General features: G+C 47.7%; 1 protein-coding gene across 2 annotated transcripts in view; it reads left to right on the top strand.

The window, feature by feature from the left end:
- The window catches only part of FGF12 (fibroblast growth factor 12), a 283,489-nt gene that overhangs the window by 243,362 nt on the left and 18,419 nt on the right, over nucleotides 1-21,708 (top strand). The window lies entirely within an intron of this gene.

Genomic DNA, 21,708 nt, shown 5'->3' with positions numbered 1-21,708 from the left:
AGGTACAGCTGTGGTTGGGGGTGGGGCTTCCTTCCCCGCCCCACCCCCAACATAGAAAGAACCACAATTTGGTCCTTGAATGGGAAGTTCTTTGGAACAGAGACAATGGGCCTGGTTCTGATCCCACTCAAAGCAGCGTTACACCAGTATCACACCGCTGACTTCGGTTAGGGTTATTCCTGATTTGCACCAGGGTGGGGGAGAAGAGAAACTGGCCCTGTCTCCTTTCACTGTCTGTAAAGCATCACACGCACCAGTGCAAATGATGATCCATAACTGCAATTTCCATATACCTCTCGACAGGCTTTCTACTGCTCCTGCTGGAGTTCCCTTTAGCCATTGGTACATCTTGTCAGCTTGCTCCCTCCCCACTGGACATTTACTGCTGTGGTACATGAGCCTCTGTAGTCCAATCCCCCTCCACATCACCTGGCGATACGATACCTGGGGCATTTCTGCTTAGGAGACTCCCACTCACCCACTAAACCCACTGTTCTCTTTAAAAATTAAATAAAGGAATAAAAACCCCACCCAACTCCCACCCTGCAGGATGCCATGGAAACCTGGCAGGGGAAGGAGTTCGTTTACAACATTTAAAAAAAAAATCAATGATCTTGAATGAATAGCAGAAACGGATCCAGGGGGGTCTGAGAGCTGGGCTGCAGTCTGGTGTGGTGATGAGAAAGGAAAGGAGACAGAACGCCTGGTCTGTGGTAGCCAAAAAGCCTGAAAGCCAAAAAGCCTCCCAGGGAATTTTCCCTGGGGTTTTTATTCTTTCTACTTCCCTGCTTACAACACTTCTAAGTGGTTAAATTCTTGCGCATAGGAGGAGTGTACAGTGTGCAACAACATAAGATAACAAACCCATATCTTGTGCACGTGAAAGCAAGCTGCGAGGGTGATGATCAAGTCAGCCAATAAGTTTCCTAATCACAGACGCTGGGGTGAAGGCCACTCCTGCCTCGTTGCCATGGGCACAGTGTGCCGCACCCGTGGGCTGACGATTCGGGAGCTATGCGTCCCTACAGTCTGGATCTGGATTTCATACATTCCGGAGGTCAGGGCATTCAGGCCATGCAAAATGGCGCAGATGTTATGGGCTTTTATGTAAAGGTGCAGTGTAGAGAGGATGGGGACATGCTCCCTCTGCATACCTACAATGCCTCCTGGTAGTGGCACTCTTCTAAGCTCCACCCACAAAATAAACTCCACCCACACCTTTCAGAACTATTGTTCAGAGAGTTCACACCGCTCTGAGCCATTGTTTCAAGCTTTCTACAATTCAAGCAGATGTCACTGCATCAGTTTGCACACAGTGCATGCTTTCAAGGTATTCTTTCCCACCATAACAGCTAGGTACTTTCTTTAAAAAAAGAAAGAAAGAAAGAAAGAAAAGAAAACAAAGCTGAGGTTCAGGAGAACATGTAAGCAGCTTGAGAGCGATGGCAGTACGCTGGACTGCTCTGTACCGGCCCAGTCCAACCCTGGTTCCCAATGAAGTGTTGTGTCTTTGCACTGCTCCCCACCTTTGGCTACCCTGTAATGATAGGAGCAGACATGCCAAACCCGTGGAAAGAAACATAGAAATTGGGCTTGGCTTTGGCTTAATTGGCTTGTGAGTTGCTTGTTGGCTAGTTTTTGACTTGTTGCTTGTGGCTTGTTGTAGCTTGTTCCTTCTTTTATTTTTGATCAGCTCCCAACAAGCAGGGGTGGGGGGGGCAAGCAGGGGCAACAGGGGGAGAGAGTCAGGGGTGCACAGCGGGCCCACCACAGTCCCAGACTGCACGCCGGGGGGATCTAGTCACATAGAGTGTTGGGGTTCTTAGGGATTGGCTTGATTTGGCCTTGTTTTGAAATGGGATTAGTTTGGTTTTCGGCTTAAAGTCAGGGTGCTTATTTCTGCATGAAATTTGGCAACTGCGGATAGGAGCTGCCTGCCAAATTTGGGTCTGGATCCAGATTTCAAACTCCCCAAAAGGCAGGAGCACTTGGGTCCCAGACTTTGGTTTGGCGCATTATAAAGTTAGGGCCCCATTGTAAAATTCAGACGTAGATCATTTCAGACCCCTCTTAAGTTCTGGGAATTCAAGATCTGAGCAAGGGATTCCTGCTTCTCTTGAGGGTGAAGAACGTTTCTGTTTTGATACTTGGTTGGTTGGTTTTAAATTGTACGAGTTTAAAGATGTAAGAAAAAAAAAGTCCTGCTTTTGGATCTTCAACATGAAGATATAATTTCACTTGCCTGCCAAGGAGGACGGTTTCTTATTCTGCATTGATTTCTCTAGATACATATATAATAAAGCTGAGCAAAACAAAATATCTCTTTGCATGTGTGCTGAAGTCTGATTCATCGCTGACTTCAGCATTGTTCCTCCCTCTGCCAAGGGGCTAATGGTGCAGCCTTTGATCTTCACAGGAGCTGGTGTGGAAAAGACCTAAGAGGTGCAGATGTGGTCGCCCTCTCTCAAAAAAGATATATTGGAATTGGGAAAGGTTCATAATGGGCAACAAAAATGATTAGGGGTATGGAACGGCTGCCATATGAGGAGAGATTAATAAGACTGGGAATTTTCAGCTTGGAAAAGAGATGACTAAGGGGGGATACGACAGAGGTCTATAAAATCATGATTGGTGTGGAGAAAATAAATAAGGAAGTGTTATTTACTCCTTCTCATTACACAAGACCTAGGGGTCAGCAAATGAAATTAATAGGCAGGAGGTTTAAAACAAACAAAAGGAAGTATTTCTTCACACAGCACACAGTCAACCTGTGGAACTATTTGCTAGAGGATGTTGTGAAGGCCAAGACTATAACAGGGTTCAAAAAAGAACTAGATAAAGTTCATGGAGGATAGGTCCATCAATGACTATTAGCCAGGATGGGCAGGGATGGTGTCTCTACCCTCTGTTTGCCAGGGGCTGGGAATGGGCGACAGGGAATGGATCACTTGATGATTACCTGGTCTGTTCATTCCCTCTTGGGCACCTGGCACTGGCCACTGTCGGAAGACAGGACACTGGGCTAGATGGACCTTTGGTCTGGCCCAGTCTGGCTGTTCTTATGTTAATATGTGTCTGCTCCCCCCGTCCCTGTCTGTCTTCATCCAATGTAGGATTTTCTAGTCTCTTCTGTATCAAACTGTCTACTAGACTAGCTTGGAGGTACTGCCTTTCTGATCTCTGTATCCATGGTCTTTTCTAGAGCTCCTCCTGTCCTGTGGGAAATTGCAGTATTTCAACATTTATTTTTGTCCCAAACCACATGAAAAACCAAAATATCAAAACTTTTCTCAGCATGGAAAGTTCTGCAAAATTTCTGTTCTGACATGTTGAAATGATTTGTTTCTCCCCTATGGCTCAGTCAGAGGAAGTGTGGGGGTGCATCATGGGAGATGTAGTCCGGTGAGGGAACCTGGCCCAAAGTTGTGAATGGGAGCCCGAGGCGCCTGAAATACAATACCCATGAGGCACCACAGTGGCTCAGGCAGACACAATTTTATGTCAACTTGACACAAAACAATATGTTTCGGTTCGATTTTCCATCAGGAAAGTTGACATTTTCCCATGGAAAAATTTGATTTTGCAGAAATCACATTTTCCGTCAAAACTAAAAAAAAAGTTTTGACTGAAAATTTCTGAATTGCTTCAGTCTTTTCTCACGTTATATGATAAAAACATTGACAGGCCCTTCCTCTACTGGATTTGTCCCAATAAAGATATCTGTCTTACCTCCAACAGATGAATCCATATGTCTACCTCTTCCATTCATGAAAAAACTAATTCTCAAACTGTTACTTACAATGAATGGTACCTTACTCCATGAGTAGTTCCATTGATTTCCATGGCACTACTCACTGAGAATGGTCCTACTCAACATAAATATGGGTGGCAGAACTGGGCCTATAGTGAGCAACAAACTAAATACCCTGAATTTTCTAACAGTTTCCTTAAAATATACTTTTCTGGGACAAAATGATGTTGGTGGTCTAGTTACTTAAACCACTGCCAGTCTCCTACTGTTAAAATACCTAATAATGCCTAATACTTATATTGTACTGAAAGATCTCAAACTGCTTTATGACTCATGAATTAATTAAAGCTTAGAACACCCTGTGAGTTTAAGTGGAAATTATCATTGTATCCATTTTAAATGAAGCACCGAAAGGGTAGGTGACTTCCCCAGGCCACAGAGCGTCGGAGCTGGGAATAGGACCCAAAAATTTCAAATCCCTGGCCTCTGCTCTGCCTATGTAGTAGTCCACATTCCCTGTCAGTTGCCAACAGACTGGTAAATAGAGCATTAGAGCACAAGGAAATCTTAAATGCTTTGTGTTAACACAGCCGATTAGCTAGTGTTTCTTACAGATCATTGCTGGGTGAAAAAGCAAGGGGGGAAAGGAACCAAAAATAACCTTTGAAAAGGAAGTCCGAGTGTTTGTCTTCACATATAGCGCTACAATGGTGCAGCTGTAACGAAGACGCTCCTATGCCGATGGGAGAAGTTCTCCCGTCGTTAATCCACCTCCCCGAGCGGCAGTAGCTGTATTGATGGGAGTAGCCCTCCTGCCAACCTAGCACTGTCTACACAGGGGGTGCAGACCGGTATAACTGTGTCATCCAGGGGGGTGGATTTTTCACACCCTGAGCGACGTAGTTAGACCGATATAGGTCTGTAGTGCACATCTGGCCTGAGAGGAGGGGAAATTCAGACTAGAATGGAAACATGGGGATGATAGTGATCAGTATGTTAAAATTAGGTGTGCAACAATTAGGAGCGGGGGGGGGGGGAAATCAGCAGGCCTGATTCTCTCCTCACTTAGCCTCGTGTAAATCAGAGCACCTCCAATGAAGTGGGCTGCATTACGTAAGTGTAAACCCAGCCTGGGGGAGAGGAGAAGCAGACTCGGCGACTTAGAGCAGCGTGGATTCATAGATCATAAGGCCAGAAGGGCCCATCCTTGCTACTGTGGGGGTTCTTATACTTCCCTCTGGAGCAGCTGGTGCTAGCCACTGCCAGAGACAAGACCCCGGGCGAGATCCAGTCTGCCGGTTCCCATGTTCAATAAAGGAATTTGCATTTAAAAAAGAATCTGCAATTAGAGAAGAAAATCGGCCAGATTCTGTTCTGGTTTGCACTGGTATAAATTATACCCCGTTGAAGCCAAATGAAACCGGTGTAAGATCTAAATAAGGTCCCAACGTTATTGATGGCACGCGCCCTCTTCAGACCATGGTGACGTGAAAGAGATCTGAGGTCTGTAGCGTTCAGTGCATTATTGTTTTCTATACAGCGCCTGGAGACATTGTTTTGAAAAGTAATGTCAGCAGGGCCTTTGTAAATATTTCTCAATCCCGTGGATTTATCCACCCAACCATTGAGACAGCAACATAACCCTGTACAAATAAGGCTGAGCAGGTAGTTGAAGTGAATGGCAAAGTGATCGAAGCTTCACAGTGCATTTGTTCAGTCTGTTCTGACAGATCACTGGCTGGCACCATCTCCACTTCCGGCCGCACGAGCAGAGGTGCAGGTAACTCACCACCAGGCATTGTTTTCCCCAGCCAGGAGCAAGGCGGCTGAGGAATGAAAACAATGGACTTATCTCTGCTCTGTGAGCTCAGGGGCTGGAAAACCATAACTCTGCCATGCAAACCTCACCTAAAACGTAGAGAACACAGACCTGGTCGCTGTAATGTCTGTGTCTGTCTGTATAATTACCCCCGCCCGCCGAAACAAGGTCAAATTCATCCCCGCTTTAAGTTGGTTTAATTGCTTCAGTGGACCTGTGCCCAGAGTAACCCGCAGTTACTTTGACTCTGGATGTGTGAGAGCGTACGTGTGTTTATCCCCGTGCAGCACAGAGCAGAACCTTCCTGGGCTGCAGACTTGCTGTTCACAGGCATGCCAGTCTCCCTCCCTGCGTCTCAGCAAGGAGTAAATAGCAGTGACAGTGCAGTCGTGAGACCTCCCATTGCTAAGAATTAAATTGCTTTGCAGACTATACTCCAGTGGAAGAGCCCCCAGAATCCTGCGCATCACTAACATGCATAATTAAAACCAAATGATTCTTGTCAAATAAATGAACAGAGCACTTCTTGTCAGGGGCTTCGTTTAAAACGTTAATGCCCGGTATTGCCAACCCCGAGCATTAGAAACTTTGGTCCCAAAAGATGTTGATGGCTATTGTGACGGGTTGGACCACCCTTTCGGGGTGCCACCTGATGTGCTGGGGTCCCACTGAGCCCACCCACTCCACCAGCCTGGGTTTCCTCACCCTGCTCTTGCTGTGCCAGGCTCTCAAGCCTTCTCCAGCACACACACAGGGAAGGCCACACCCAGCTGCTGACACAGCTGTGTGGGAGGACTTAGCTAGGGGAGTAGCCAGCACTCACGTGCACACCTCCTTTGAGGTATAAACCCCAAATAATATTGTCTTGTGCTGTATAGAAAGATCTGCACAGCGCAAGCTCATAAAAATTCTCCCTCTCCCTCAATGTGGAGAGAGAGATGCACAGCTTTTTGCCACCCTCCCCCCGATATGTATTGCACAAACTGGGTGTTGAAAGAAACAAGAAATAAGTTTATTAACTACAAAAGGTAAATTGTAAGTGATTATTATAAGGGATAGCAAACAGAACAAAGCAGATTACTGGGCAAATAAAACAAAACACAAAAACTAAGCTTAATACACTCAAGAAACAGGTTACAAAATGTAATTTCTCACCCTAAACGTTGTTTTAGGCAGGTTGCAGAGTTTCTGAAGCTTAGAGTTCCAGTTATTTCTCTTTACAGACTGGACCTCTGTCTCAGCCTGAACTCAGCCCTTGCCTTTGCCTTCAGGTGTTTTCAGCAGTCTTCCTTCATGGACCAGGAGGCAATGGAGAAGAGTCCTGATTGCCTTACTTCCCAGCCTTAAATAGAATTTACATAAGGTGGGAATCTTTTGTTTCCCAGTCTGACCCTCCCACCCCCTCTTAATGGAAAAACACTGAAAGCCCAAGATGGGAGTCTAGTACCAGGTGACATGATCCCCTGACCCTGTAGTGTCCAAGCAGCAACCCCAGGAGCTTCTCAGGAAGGTGGGAGATTAGTATCTTCCAAGTCTTGTTGTTCTTCCTAATGGCCAATATTCATATCTTAACAATATTTCTGTGAAGAATATGGGGTGCAGTGTCTCAGATATAAATATCTAATAATGCAACGTGGGCGCTTGCCTCCAGTTTCTGAGTCATTAGGGCCCCACTCACTGCATATTTTCAAGCCTTTCTCCACATCCATAAGGGCTAGAAACTTAATTCCGCGCTCAAAGAGAGCTGAGGTTCTGCTGCCATCTTCTGATTCCAGCAGGTGAGGATTACGAACAAGGCCGCAAGACTCACAATAAAGTTGCAAGAGTTGGCAATGCTGCACAGAGCCTCAGCAGCACTGCCTTAGGGCTGGGGCAGGGGGGAAGGGGACCTGTGTGCATACCTTTCTTTTATCCCCAGCTCTTCCTCTCCCTATGTGCCCATCCTCAGCCATAGGGAAAGGGCTAGGGTGGAGAGTGGTATGTGAAGAGAGGAGAGGGGGATCTTGGGCACTTGGGGGGAGGAGGGGGGGGGGAGAAGGGGACTGATCCAGCCCAGTACATTTCCTAAAATTGATACCAGTAAGATCAGTATCTCTGAGAAGTTTCCCTTATCCTGAAAACCAGTCAAAGCCAGTCACCTGAACATTAGAAAGAGGCCCCTGGGAGGATCCCGGCAGACACTCAGCCTCTTGCATTGCAGATGCCAGGTTCATTAACAAACCTGAACCAAGCCCAGGTTTGTGTTTACTGCTGCCCACCAGATCTCACCCGGGCTTTAAAACCCCACCTCCAAAGAGCCAGCCCATATGGCTTTCAAGATGGATCATCTCAGATGAGTCATTTACTTCGGCAGCTTTTAAGTGAGGGGATGGAAAGATTGAGATGAAGATGGCATAATAAAATAAGATGCTCAGAACACAGAGAGGCTATAAGTAGGAGACGTATTTACGGAGAAGCCAGCACAGAAAGCTGCTCTACAGAGTTACCCGCACGAGGCTCAAAGCTCTTAGTTCTACGTTTGCAGACTCAGGTGCTAAGGTTCGGCACCGGAATCCACGTTTACACCTACAAATATGCACTTCAGTGCCTCACTCGCACCCTAGTTTGAAAACTGAATGGCATGGGGTTTGGGGAGTACAGCCTGAGGAGAATCGGACTGTTGGTGATGAAAATGGACCTTTTTTTTACAGAGGGTCTTCTGTGAAATTCCTACAAGTGGGGGGCAGGGGCGAAGGGAAGATGCCAAACACCGCCTGTGAGCTGCAGAGTGAAGTAGTGTGTCTTGTGCTGTATTATACAAGCGAGAATGCAAATCACCCCAGAACAGAGGAGGAGACGGGTATTCCTCACAATGATGTTAGCAAATGTTTAAAGCCAGAGCATAGAGGGGCTTAGAGGCAGGAATTTCCCTGGCTTCCCACTACACCCAAGACTTGGCCCTTTCAGATTTATGTTGGTGCAAGTGCTATTATGGTGTATCAGAGCCATAGGGATGTCAGTGTTCATACTTCATCGCTGTGCATCTACCGTCTCCATAGCAGTAGATGCCATCTGTCACATAGGACTTCATGGTTTCATTAGGCTGCTCAGAGTAGCCACCTGGAATTTCATGGAGCCACATAGTCTCTGACGAGAGCTGGGTAAAGTTTGGAATGTCTCCCCTGTTGTTAATTCTGACCTCTCAACCATTGTTTTCATCCCAAATTGGGATGAAAAGTTTGAAGTCTTTTGTGGAACAGATTCTGAAAAACAAGTGACTATGGAAAGCCCAGTAACGCTTTCATGGCATTGCTGTATTATTCAGTACTCTGGAGGTGACTGACTCAAGTGCCCCACTGACGTTGTAGCTGCTACAAGAGATGGTGGATTCTCCATCTCTTGAACTATTTACATTAAGCCTGGATGTCTTTCTAAAAAAACGTGCTTGATGTGGGCTTGATTTAGTGGGTGAAATTCTGCGACTTGTGTTATGCAGGGGTCAGGCTAGAGAGCCACAGTGGTCTCTTCTGAGCTCAGAATCTATGACTATTCATGTCTGAGATGCCAAGACTCAGCTAGAGTCTGGAAACAGGGTTGACCAGCTCTGGTTGGTTGCTTGCTGACTGTGCTCTTGTTTTGCAGTGATGAGCCTGTCTGTAGGTAATCCATACTCACAGGGGTCCTTGTCCCCTAGCTAGACGATGTTTATGAATCTGCTTCGGCCTCCACGGGAAAGGGCCTAGTGCGATTTTCAGCAGTGCTTCAGTGAGTTACATGCCCAATCTGTTTTGGTGCATCTGAAATCCCGTCTGTATCTTTAGGTACCGATATATCTCAATAATTCTGGCCCCATGATCCTTCGGTTCAAGCAGGTGAAGGTCATGCTGTTAGATCCAGAAGTCCAGGGTTGAGTTGTTCGTTCACAAGTGTCACTGCACATACAGATTGGAAGCTCTCCTATCTGGCTCATTTCGGTGAGTTTTAGAGCAAAATTAAACCGTGGAAAAACTGGGTCCAATCAAATCCAAACCATTTGGATCTTCAGGGTCCCTGAACCCACAGAATCCAGGTCTGTGTGGATTAGTTTCTGCGACGTGGGCCTGGCTCTGCTGAGGAGCAGCACAGCGAGTGAAGAGAAGTATTTTGTAAAAATCATTAATATTCATGCAGGTGCTAACGAGTGACATGTCAGCTCCCTAACACCATGATTAGCATTTTGCTTTTTGTCAGCAAACTGGAATTGATTTTTGGCTCACTTTTACCCTTCGAGGCAAATCCATGGTAATAAAGTTGTTCTTTTACAGCTTACTGAATGCATGTGTGCGTTTAAAAAAAAAACACAGGTGCCTGTTTCAAGGCAAAATGAGACCTCATATGATAAATGTCATGCGATGGGAAGAGTTTTAGAATAACCACTTCTTTTAGTTGCTGATATTTCAGTGTGGACTAGTGGATAGAGAGCATGACTGGGACTCAGGAGACCTGGATTCAAAGGAGACCTGGCTCTGTCACTGGCCTGCTGTATGACCTTGGGCAAATTACTTCCCCTCTCTGTGCCTCAGTTTTCCCATCTGTAAAATGGGGATAATGATAGTAACTTGCCTTGTAAAGTGCTTTGAGATCTCCTGATAAACAGCACTGTATCAGAGCTAGATAGGAGGATGATGACAATGGTAGTACCTGGATCAGGGCCCCCTAATGTTAAGGAATGTACATCCATAGAGTAAAGTGATAGTCCCTGCCCCTACATGCTTAGAGTCCATGCAACGGGTGGAGAGAACCACGTCAGCTAGTGTAGGCTAGCTTACCCAGCCGAGTGTCAAAGCACCCACGTGGTGTGTAACCTGTTACACAAGGCATGGGGCACTTGTGTCTCAAATTGTAACACCCCCCACGATTGGCACTCCAGTGGTGCTGCGCACTGGGCAGACCTGCAGAGTTCACAATCTAAAATAAGAAATATCAAGAGTCGGTGGGAGGAAGACTGAGGGTAGCAGTAACAGGACCGTGTGATTACCTATGGGAGCCGTGTGCCTAGCTCAGTGGTGTGGAGTCAATTGTTTCTTTTTACAAACTAGAAGCTGTTAAAATACATAAAGAAGGGAGCTGTCGAACAGCTGCATAGGCCACTGGTTTCAGGCATCTCACATCTTTCATACATGGTGTCTCCCATTGCCTGTTGCTAGTAGGGTTGCCGGTTTTGATTGGACGTATTCCTGGCGGTTTCATCACACGATATAATCTTTAATTCCTGGAGACTCCGGGACAATCTGGGAGGGTAGGGAACCCTACTTGCTCGTGAAGGAGGTGCACATACTGGCGTTGTTGTTTCTCTTGCAGTTGCATCCAGAGGGGGTCGGCCCTGCATAAGGGAGACACGGCCGCTCCCTTGAAGAGTTTACACATCCCACGAGCACTTTTCACGCACCTCCACACCAGCGGCGGATCTGTCTAGTGGTCTCTCTCTCTCTTCTGCCTCTGTCCCAGAGCTGGATGTCAGGCCCTTAGAACAGCGTGGGGCACCCTCTGCTGATCCCCTCTGCCTAGCTCTTTGTCGGCAGCCTCGGGTGTGTCACTACACTTGGCCAATGGCCCAACCCTCGCGTTATATTGATCTGTAACAGGCACTTTCTCTCCATGCCCCAGGACGCACATCTAAATGTTAAGGACAACATGCGATTGCTGCCTGCTATCTAAGAAGGAAACATTTATTCCCCCACAGACAACCCCAAGCCACCTCTTCAGAAAAGAGGGCCTGGCCAGGGGCTCGAAAAGCCAAATGAGTCTGGCTCTGCCGGACCATCTGGGGAAGCATCTTCCAGCCCTGGTGGCCCTTCCCCGAGAACCCCCTGCCACCAGCTCCTTATATCTAGGGCCTGTAGAGAGCTTGGTAAGTTTATGAATCAGATTCTATGGCAGGGCTGCCTGAAGTACCAGGGGACTGGAGCTGATGACCCAGGAGGCCTGTTTCAGTCCTGTTATGGTCTTGTCCTGAGCACTGCTGAGCTCCGCCGTGTGGAGGCATGTGGTTTCCTTGGGTAGTCAGGATCCACGACAACTTAACACCCTGACCGCACCCAGAAGCAAATAGGAAGATACTGGGGTTTCGGTTGAAGTGTTCTGTATTCTTCACCAGCTGAAGCTCCCAAATTGCTGTCAGGAGTAGCTCTGAGTAGGGGCATTGCAGTAATCCAGCCTAGACGTCATGGAGGCCTGGGTTAGTGAGCCAAGCTCTGGAGCTGAGAAAAAGCTCCAGATGACCTTGGTTTAAGGAACGTCTTGAGGTTCACCAGCCAATGGTAAAAGGAGGCAGAATTTTTGTCACTTATGCCACTTGAACACTGTGGCATAAGGAAATAGTAAGTCTGGCTGAACCTGATTCCACCACAGCTCTGACGAGGTGCCTTAAGCCCTGAGTTTAATTTGCCCTCGGCGTATAAAAAATTCAGGGAATGCTTTTTTTCCTGAAGCCCGTTACAGGTCTTCCTTGCCAGCAGGTCCGGTAGGTGCAGATGTGAGAAAGTGACTGCACAGGGCTTCTGCCGAGGAATGTCTCTGCTTGAGGATATGTGCTGTCAGATGTCCCCGACACAATCCAGAGTACCTTGGGCATGTTTAGCTCTATATCACCTTCCATTTTATTGACGGCCCTGACCGCCGTCACCAAAGCCCAGATTAAAGCAGTGCTTGCCGAGCTGCAGATGAAGGAGGTCACAGGTGGCAAGTACTTCACAAACATTACTTGCTTCCTTGGACTTCGTGAGATAGGTCGGGGAAATGTCCATTGTACAGAGAGATGCACTGAGGGTCAGGCAGGTAATAAGAGTTCCCCCAAGGTCTCACAGCAAATGGCAGACTGATCAGGAAATAAACCTCAGGATTCTGCAGAATCGGCTGCCTCCCGTGCTAGGAAATGAATTCCTCCTCCAATTCAGGGCTGAGCGGGGTCTTTGAGGCACTAGTTTATGTTGCAAGAGGGTGCAGATGTGTAATGCTTTCTGAGAGCTCCCAGGAGTTCAGGCCACTGCCAGATTCCTTAAGAAGAGGCTTATTCCAGCCAACTCAACACTGGTGCAGAAGGCTGGAGACAAGACCCTGGCCCTGCCTCATCTCTGTCCCTTTTGTATCACCAGCCCCAGACAGCCCTTGGCATCAGGGAGCACAAAGATTCCACTTAAGTGCCCCACCCAGCAGGGGGAGGGTGGCAGTGCAAGGAACTCTCCACTTTGCACCCACCCATCCACAGTGCAACTCGTAGGAATGAGCAGGGAGTGATTGTTTTGAGAGAGAGATTCCACCCTGCGGTTGAGGTTTTGTCGCAGTTTAAAGAGCCGCACAGTGAAAACACCAGCCCTGGAAACAAACCTCGGAAGAGTAAATATCTTGCAGCGCATCTCAGCATTCTCTCCCTGCTCCTCAGGGGCAGGCCCTTTCCGCTCTGATTGGAACCTGAGTGTTATACTTTGTGTTTTCAGAACCTCCCCATTTAAATGAATCAGGCACACGAAACCACTCGGGCTGGCGGGGGATGCTCGGGAACCCAGCTGGGAGCCGGGATGTGATCTCTAGCTTTCATCTCATCTCGCTTTTAGTGCTGTTGCTCAGTGACTCTTGATTTGAAAAACGTTGGGTTAGCAGAAATGGGCTTGTCACCAGTCCAAATAGCCAATCTCCAACACTCCGACTCTCTCAAGCCTCTTCGCCAGGCCTGATGGAAAGCCGCATCAATAATACAGCGGCAGCATTTAAAATACAGAGGAGGATTCTATCGGGGAATCACCAAGGTCAGGGAAGATCGGAGGACAGTCTCAGTTGCTCTTCTTGCAGGGGAGCTGGTATTTAATGATTACATTTGTATTTAAACATTCCACAACCCAGCAGGGAGACATGCTGTAAGCTGCCGTCAGCCACAGCCTGGTCTGCCCTTGCAGGCCGGAGTCTAGCCTTCCAAGAAGGAGGAAGGCCTTTGGTCTCTTCAGCCATGTTTGCATCCACCTCCTTGCCCTGCCAGCAACGGAGGATGGAATATATTTGAAGCTGATGATGATAAAGTCAAATTTACAGTTTGGCAGGACCAAGTGGCCTGCTACAGCCACTGCTTCCATCGCTGAGCTTCTGTTCCACGCTGGATCCTTCCCAGATTGTATCCTCCAGGCCCCACTTTTCCACTCCACTGCTACTCACTGTACATTCCTCCTAGCCACGAGGATCGATACGGGGACCTTGCCTCTGCTTCTGCCGAGTGTCTCCTGGCTCTAGACCAGCATGGCTGCACTGCAGAAGATGGCAGGGTAGGATGGAGGGCTGCAGTGGGAATGGAAATACGAGAATTATTTTAATTAGATGTGTAACAGATTCTTAAATGCAGGGGGGGGGCGTCTACATATGGCAAGAGAAAATGTCTCAGTCCTCTCGTCTCTTGGACATCCCGCCGGTTCCTTGCCGTTTTGTTGTAGTCGTTGCTCTGCTTTAGGTTAAAGTAAGAATAAGACGTTCCCAGTATCCAGATGGAGGAGAGTGGGAGAGCAGTTGCTCAGTAACGGAGCGGTTCTCTTTAACATTTGGTTTGTGCAGGTGCCAGGGATTAGCCCGTATTTCTTCATACAGCAAAATCAGAGAGGTTGTCTCGTTTTTTAAAAGGGTGGTGTTTAGGGAGGGCTGTGTATGTAAACTACTGATTGCCTTTTCGTCTGGAAGTTATGCAGCCCACGTTCCATTCCTGCCTCAGCAGTTGCTGCCGGTACATCCCGTTATGATTGTGCAGATACTCCAGAGCAACATGGACAAGCGGCAGCAAATGAGTCCGGCTCCCCTTGTAAGAAGAATATCAACAGCCTCACTTCAGTGTTGGCAGTAGCTGCAATGCTAGTTTGTTCCCAGTTTGAAGGTCTGAATTGCTGAGCATAGTCACTTCAGACTGGAGAGCATCACACATATTCTTCTTAAAACATGGCATATGCCTGGGTCTGAGGCTGTGTTAGCAAAGAGCTTTACTCCTAGCTGGTTGGATTTCAGAGGAGAGAAGCCAGTTTCAGATAACAGCACAGCACTTGCAGGGGGCTATCTGGGGTGACTGGGGGGCTCCATATGCAGTTCCCACGCGTGTGAAACATGGCAGTTGTTCCACGGCACTACAGAGCGGTCAGGACAGTAAGTAGAGAGGAAAGCCGTGTTATTATTGCTACAGAACATATTGCGGTAGGGCCTAGAGGCAGACCAGGCCAGGGTCCCATTGCCTGGGCACGTTTTACATAGCAGAATGGAATGACACAAATTGAGATCTTGGCCACCCACGTCTGCCTACGGCTGTTCACTGGCCAGTGTCTGCTCTAGTTGTAAACGACCCATCCAGTGCGTCTCCCAAGAGAAGTGGTGGAGCCTACTCCAGAGACTATTCATCTGAAAAGAGAGGCGCTGGAGAAGCTGGGAGCTGATTCCAGCTCTTCCTTGGCTTTTGCTCGCTAGGAGTCTCGTGTTGGAATGCAGCGTCCTTCATTCCTTTGCCTGCAGAGACCACAGCCTACTGCTTGGAGCACATGGTGTTCCGAAGCTTGCCACATGGATTAACGGATGGCAGATCAGCCTCTGACAAGCTCCACTGGAGGCTGAACATTGTAGGCTCTCTGTCACATACTCGTGTGCATGCCACAGACTCAAGAAGCTTTTTGTCTCTGAGAAGCTGCTGCTGCTGAAAATAGAGAATTCATTTCAGCGTTTGTTGTACTTGTCACCACTTAACAATCTCATGTTATCTCCCAAAGCATTGGATCCTACGGCTAGATCCCGAATGTAGGGCAGGTGCCAGGTTAGTGGCGTGATTCTTTGGGCACGTCTACACTACAAAATTACGTTGACCTAAGTGACCTAAATTACAGCCGCCACAGTAATTAAATCGCTTTTACGTGTCCATCCTATCTTCCTTGTGTCGATGGTGCGCATCCTCACCAGCAGCGCTTGTATCGACCGGCGGTGCAGGCCATTGTGGGACAGCTTGTGGAAGCCAGTAACAGTTGCTGTAAGCAACACGGTGCCTACACGGACACTGCGTCGAGCTAACGACGTCGACATTGACTCTATGCCTCTCGTGGAGGTGGAGTTATTAAGTCGGCGTATTGGGGCAGTGACGTTGGTGGGAGCGGAATTTTAGTGTAGACACTTACACAGTTAGGCTGACATAAGCTGCCTTGCATTGACCTAACTCTGTGGTGTAAACCGGGCCTTTGACATGGCTCCTGTGCCTGGTGGGAATACAAAGGGAAGCATTTGTGCAAACTGAGCTGCAAAGGATGAGATTTGCTCCCCAGGATATTTTCTAGAGGAGCTGAGACTCCAGCTCTCTCCTGTTCTCAGTATAGCATGGCGTGGTGAATGGGGGTAAACGTCCCTAGTGAACGATGGTTATGGTTCTGGACTGGGGTTCAGGAAACCTGAGTTCACACAGGCTCCCCGTGTGAGTGTGTGTAAGTCAGTTCACCTTTGTGCCTCAGCTCCTCATCTATGAAATAGGAGGTGCAGGAATGTTATGTGGGGAGAGGTAAGGGAGAGGGAGTGCTCAGATACCATGGTGATAGGTGCCATATCATTACCTGTGCATCACCTGTAACGTTTAGGGTTTGATCCTGCTCCCTACTGAAATCAGTGAGAGTTGCCTGAGGAAGGACAGCAAAGTTTGACCCAGTCAAGTATGGAGATAGTCAAATCTGTACCTTTGGCAATTAGTTTCCCCCAAACATCTTGCACTGTGTTTTACTAACATCTTCCTAACGTGCACCCACTGCCAGTCTGCCTGTGCAAGGACAGGATCTCTGGGATGAGCGTTATTTTACTTTGGCCCTTTACAGATCCCTCACACGACAGAGAAATTGCACCTGGCTGCCGTTCTGAAGAGCAGCAGGGCTGGGGGTTAGGGAAGCAAGGACGGGATCAGAGGTGGAAGGTTAGTGTTGTGACAATCCTGCCAACTCCCAGGAAGTGCCAGGCTCCTGCGTGTCCCGTTGAGTTCAATACGCTGAAGGGGTTCGGACCCCAGGCTATGAAGTGCTGAAGTCAATGAGAGTTGCAGGTGATCGGCACCACTCAGTATCTGGTCTTTAAGCATGCGTAGCTTCCACTCTGCTCCAAACACAGCATACACCCATGGCAGATTTTCCAAACTTACCCTCTTCTTGAGCTTTGGCTTTATTGATGTCTCAGATAGCAACAATCAAACAGGAACCTCCAGCCTAAAAAGAGCTTTCCCTGTAGGACCTCTCTACCCAGAGCCTACTTCCCTCTCCCCAGTGGGCTATTGCAACAACTCTTGTATCCTGCTTTGTGAGTCGCCCCTGTTATGTCTCACTATACCCTGTACCTTCTCACAGGGTGCAAGCACTTGACATCTGGATGGCTCAACAGAGGAGCCCAGCATCCCTGAGCAGGGTCCAGAAGACCGTCAACCTCTACCAGGTCCATTGTTATCACGTGACTAGCACTGAGACTGAATCCACTGCACAGGCTTTGAAGCCACAACATTTCCAATAGCAGCTTTTAACAAGTTGACGGCTGTTTGAAAAAATACAGCCCCACACATCGGCATTTGCCAAAAAATAGTGACACGTGAAACACTGATAATACTTGATACATAATACATTGATAAAACATAGATAATATTTAGTCCTGCCATGAGTGCCGGGGACTGGACTAGGTGACCTCTCGACGTCCCTTCCAGTCCTATGATTCTATTTAGTCCTGCCATGAGTGCCGGGGACTGGACTAGGTGACCTCTCGAGGTCCCTTCCAGTCCGATGATTCTCTGATTCCTGCCAAATGATACCCAGGGCTGGCATGGTTTTTTGCGGTGATCACTTCCGTGGATGGACGTCTTCAAACACAGCTTTGCCGAAGTGGCCAAGAGTGAAATTGTAGCTCATTAGTCAATTGCGTATCTTCCTAATTACTGTACATTCTGTCAGAATGTAACTTGGTCATGGAGGTAATTAGATGGATCATGGTCCGCCACAGGGCTTGGGTCCCAAATGGGAAAAACGCTGAGCACTATCAGCGCAGAAAATCACTGCGGGACACGTGGTTTGGTCTGGTGCACAGGTAAGGTTCCCTAGCATGCTTAACGTAGTTCTGTATCAAACAGCACCACATTAAAGTGAACCCAAAGGGTCTACATGGACCAATTAATGTGCAACACGTTAGTGTGCTTTAGAAATCACACCCCCGTAGAGCGCATTACCTCACCGTGTAGGCAAACCCTAAGTAATTCCTGTATCAGACCCGTAACTTCTGTTTGACTTAAAGCATGTTTTTATCTCGATTTAAAGACTGCAGTAAGATGGTCACAGTTACATGGTCCTCTCTTTCTTCAAGCACCAAGAAATACTATTTACAGAAGGATTCTAGGTGTTTACTCGCCTTCCCTAGTCATGAGGGTGATAGCGTCAATTTTAACAGGAACAATCATAAATCACCATTCGGTCCACTAAAGAAATACAGCCTGACTTGCTTAGAAATGCTTAGTGGGTCCTGCTGTCCTCTTTGGTGCCCTCGACAAGCTCAAATCAGGATTCAGCATCCTGCCCTCAGGATGTGGTAGTGATCAAGAGGTATTAGAAGATCACCTCTGCTATTAAACGTTATGGATACTTAGGAGGGATTGTGATGTCTGTCCTTGCTGTTTTATTTCGGTTGTGGACTAGCAGAGACAAGAGCAGGCAGCAACACAAACCTTCTCTTGAGACATGCCTCCCTTTGAATGTGTTTGGTTTTGGTTGTATTTCCAGGCCCGTACGGCCCTGACAGGGAAGCATGATCCACTCCCGGCTTGTCTCCGAGCAACGTTCTGAGATTCACATAGACTCCGCAGCTGACCCTTTGTTAAATAAGGCTATTTCTTGTGGTTCATGTTGGTACATGTCACGGGGGTGAATGTTTGGGGCTTTTTGTTCCTAACTTCATTATGACAGTGGTGCTTCTCAGACTGCAACTGACTAAACTGCATTATGATGGCCGAGAGGTAACGTGAATGCGCCTAATCTCAATTAACCCCAGTGTAAATGAAGAGTAACTCTAATGTCAAAACGATGTGAGATGAGAATTGGGCCTGGGCTGTACATAGACCCAAGCTGCAAAATTTCGATCCAGATCCGTATTTTTCCAACATGTTTGGATCCTGAGTCTTATTTGGGGCCCAACTGGCCTATGCACATCGCCACAGATCCCTTCAGGTTAGAAAATGAGGATTTTGCTGCATTTAAGTTAACAGGAGCCATACATGTGCATCTGACAACATAACTAGGCCTTCAGATGGCTGCTCGATCACATGATCTGTATCATCTATATTTCAAGACCACTATAAGAACGTTCAGTATTTCAGAAACATCCCATGTCAGCTCTATGATAGTCTGACCCAATGAGTTAACTATCTCACATACCTGGGTAAATTAAAATCAAAGAGAATGAACACACAACATTTGATTGTACGGCAAGTATCTTCTAATGAAAGAGGGCAGTTTTATGTACTACATAGTTCATGCTGCAATAAATAGATTCCAATAGGACAGTGGTTCTTAAACTGTCGGTTGGGACCCCAAAGTGGGTCGGGACCCCATTTTAACGGGGTGGCCGGGGCTGGCGTTAGATTTGCTGGGGCCAGGGCCAAAGCTAAAGCCAGAGCGCCATTTCCCAGGGCCAAAACTGAAGCACGAGTGCTTCCTCCCTGGGGCGGTGGGGCTCGGGCTTTGGTTTTGGCTTTCCCAGCCAGGGAAGTGGGGCTTGGTCAGGCTCAGACTTCGGTCCCCCCTCATGGGGTTGGGAAGTAATTTTTGTTGTCAGAAGGGGGGTGTGCTGCCAGTAAGTTTGAGAACTGCTGCAATAGGAGGAATCAATCCTTAACTTTGGATTCCTTTGCTTGATGTATTTTGAGTCACATCATTTAAAGATACTTGCACATAGTTTTCTGTATATTAGTAATGCAGGAATATGGTATGCTTAACTGTGCCTCATGCCAAGTAGAGTTACTATGTTATTTTACTCCAGAGTGACTGTATTATCTTGTATTGGAAATTGCAGTCATTAGTTAGCCTCTGGTCAGGAGGGTCTATGCAATATGCACTTGTGTATATTCGGTGTCCATGTGTGCTAAGTCATGGGGAAATTGTGCTGTAAGCAGGGAAGGCTAAGGCAGTTTCATATCACATACACATCGAAGCTAATAATGAATGGAGTCAAGTCTGCAGCCTTAGGTTGTGGGTTTTGTCAGGACTCACAAACTAAGCAGGGTCAGGCCTGATCATACTTGGATGGGAAACCTGCACAGAAAAATCAGCTGCCCACTAACGTGGAGATAGAAATCCCCAGCAGCAACCCAAATGAATGAGGAAGTTTCTGCTATTGCAGAAAAACATGTTCTCCCTCTCCCGGCCCCCTCCCCGCCCAAAAAACCACCTGCCACTGGGGAGGAGCCATTCATCACATTAAATATCTGATCTATCCTCAGCACACAGTTATCATATGGGGGTTGTTCATATGCAGTAAGAGCTCCAGAAAATCCCAATACGGGATCCCAGTTGAAATTCTGGGTCCAGAACATCTTGCTCAGGGTCTCACAGCAAGTCTGGGATACAGCCAGGAACTAAACCCAACTCTTCTAAGTGCCTGAACCACAAGACCCCATTGGCCATGAAGGTCTCTGCACTCTATGGCATAGATACTGACTGGTTTCACTTTGGCCTTCCGATTGGATATCCAGTCTGCATTTTAATGTAGAAAGCACTGAATTAAACCAGCCTTTCCTTTCTCTCCTGTTGGACGATGCAGCAGCTGTGCAGAGAAGCACGCCGAAGGGAGGGAAAAAGCCCAACGCCTGCTGGCTGTCAGACTTTGTAACATTTCTTTTTTGGTTCTAAGACCTTGTCTGTCCAATACAAGCCCACCCTGGCCTTGCCTGATGCTTTGGACTGAAAGGCCTGCAGCTAACTGGTCAGCTGTGGCCAGTCTGTCAGTGAGTTGTCAAAACATTCCTGATCTAGGTCCGTGTATTTCAGAATGAAAGTTTTAGCAGCAAAGAAATTGGATATCCAGCCCTGGCCATGACAGCTTTGAAATGGGGATTAAGGCAAAGGAGATCTTTTCAGCACTAGAAGAGATAGGGAGTGTTTCCGTGACGGTTTGTCTCCACTAAGCCCTACAGTTAGAATTTAAGAGTCAAAGCGAAGAGGCTGTCTCAGTACAACAGACGCTTATGGCTGTAATAGTCCCCAATAGCTGTAAGAGCTCCTGGGCAGGTACCGTTCTCTTCTGCCCAGGTGACATGTTGCTTCAAAAAGCAACAGAGAGTCCCGTGGCACCTTTAAGACTAACAGATGGATTGGAGCATAAGCTTTCGTGGGTGAATGCCCACTTCGTCAGACGCATCAAAAGTTGGACTACACCGAAAATTGTGTGCGAGTCCTCACCCTCCTTCTTGCCAGCTCGGTGTGACTGTATCTCTGGAAGCAAAGGCGAACACGTGTTGTCTACATGCTATTCCTACCTCTCGGTGGGCACGGATGGTGCCCATCATGATATTTTGGGGGCTATCCTAATTTCATTGGGGTGTCCCGCTGACCTGTGAGCAGTGTTTGTGGGAGAGGAAGGCGCTGAAATCACTTTCAGGGCCAGTGAAACATCATCACGTTGTGTGACCGCATAAACAGGATAGGGTTGTAACAGCTGAAGAAGTCAGAGGGTTGCCACTGAGTTCAGTGAGAAGTGGATCAGGGCCTTCTTGAGGGATGTCTTACATGGCAGTCACAACCGTAAATCCATCTCCTGGAGAGCTAGAACGCCCTCTGGGTTATCAGTGTAAACTTCCAACTACATTTAGGGGGCGACAGTAGCCTTGTGACTAAGCTAGTCTAAGATGCTGGAGGTCTGGGTTCAGTGTGCAGCCCTGCCACAGTCTCTTGGGCAAGTCACTTCATCTCTCAGTGCTCAAATTTCCTGCCCGTAAAACAGGGAAATTAACAGTCCCTTTGTCCCTCCACTGTGTGTGCCTGCCTGTTTACAACGTAAACTCTTCGGGGCCGGGGGCCGTCTCTTTCTATGTGTACATACACCACCCCGTCCAGGGCCGGCTCCAGGCACCAGCTTAACAAGCAGGTGCTTGGGGCGGCCAAGGGAGAGGGGCGGC

This window comes from Terrapene carolina, unplaced genomic scaffold (genome assembly GCF_002925995.2).
Source record: "Terrapene carolina triunguis isolate 2854851 unplaced genomic scaffold, T_m_triunguis-2.0 Scaffold88, whole genome shotgun sequence".
Classification (NCBI taxonomy): Eukaryota; Metazoa; Chordata; order Testudines; family Emydidae; genus Terrapene; species Terrapene triunguis.
Note: the sequence above shows the minus strand (reverse complement) of the source record. Positions and strands in the feature narration are given on the sequence as shown.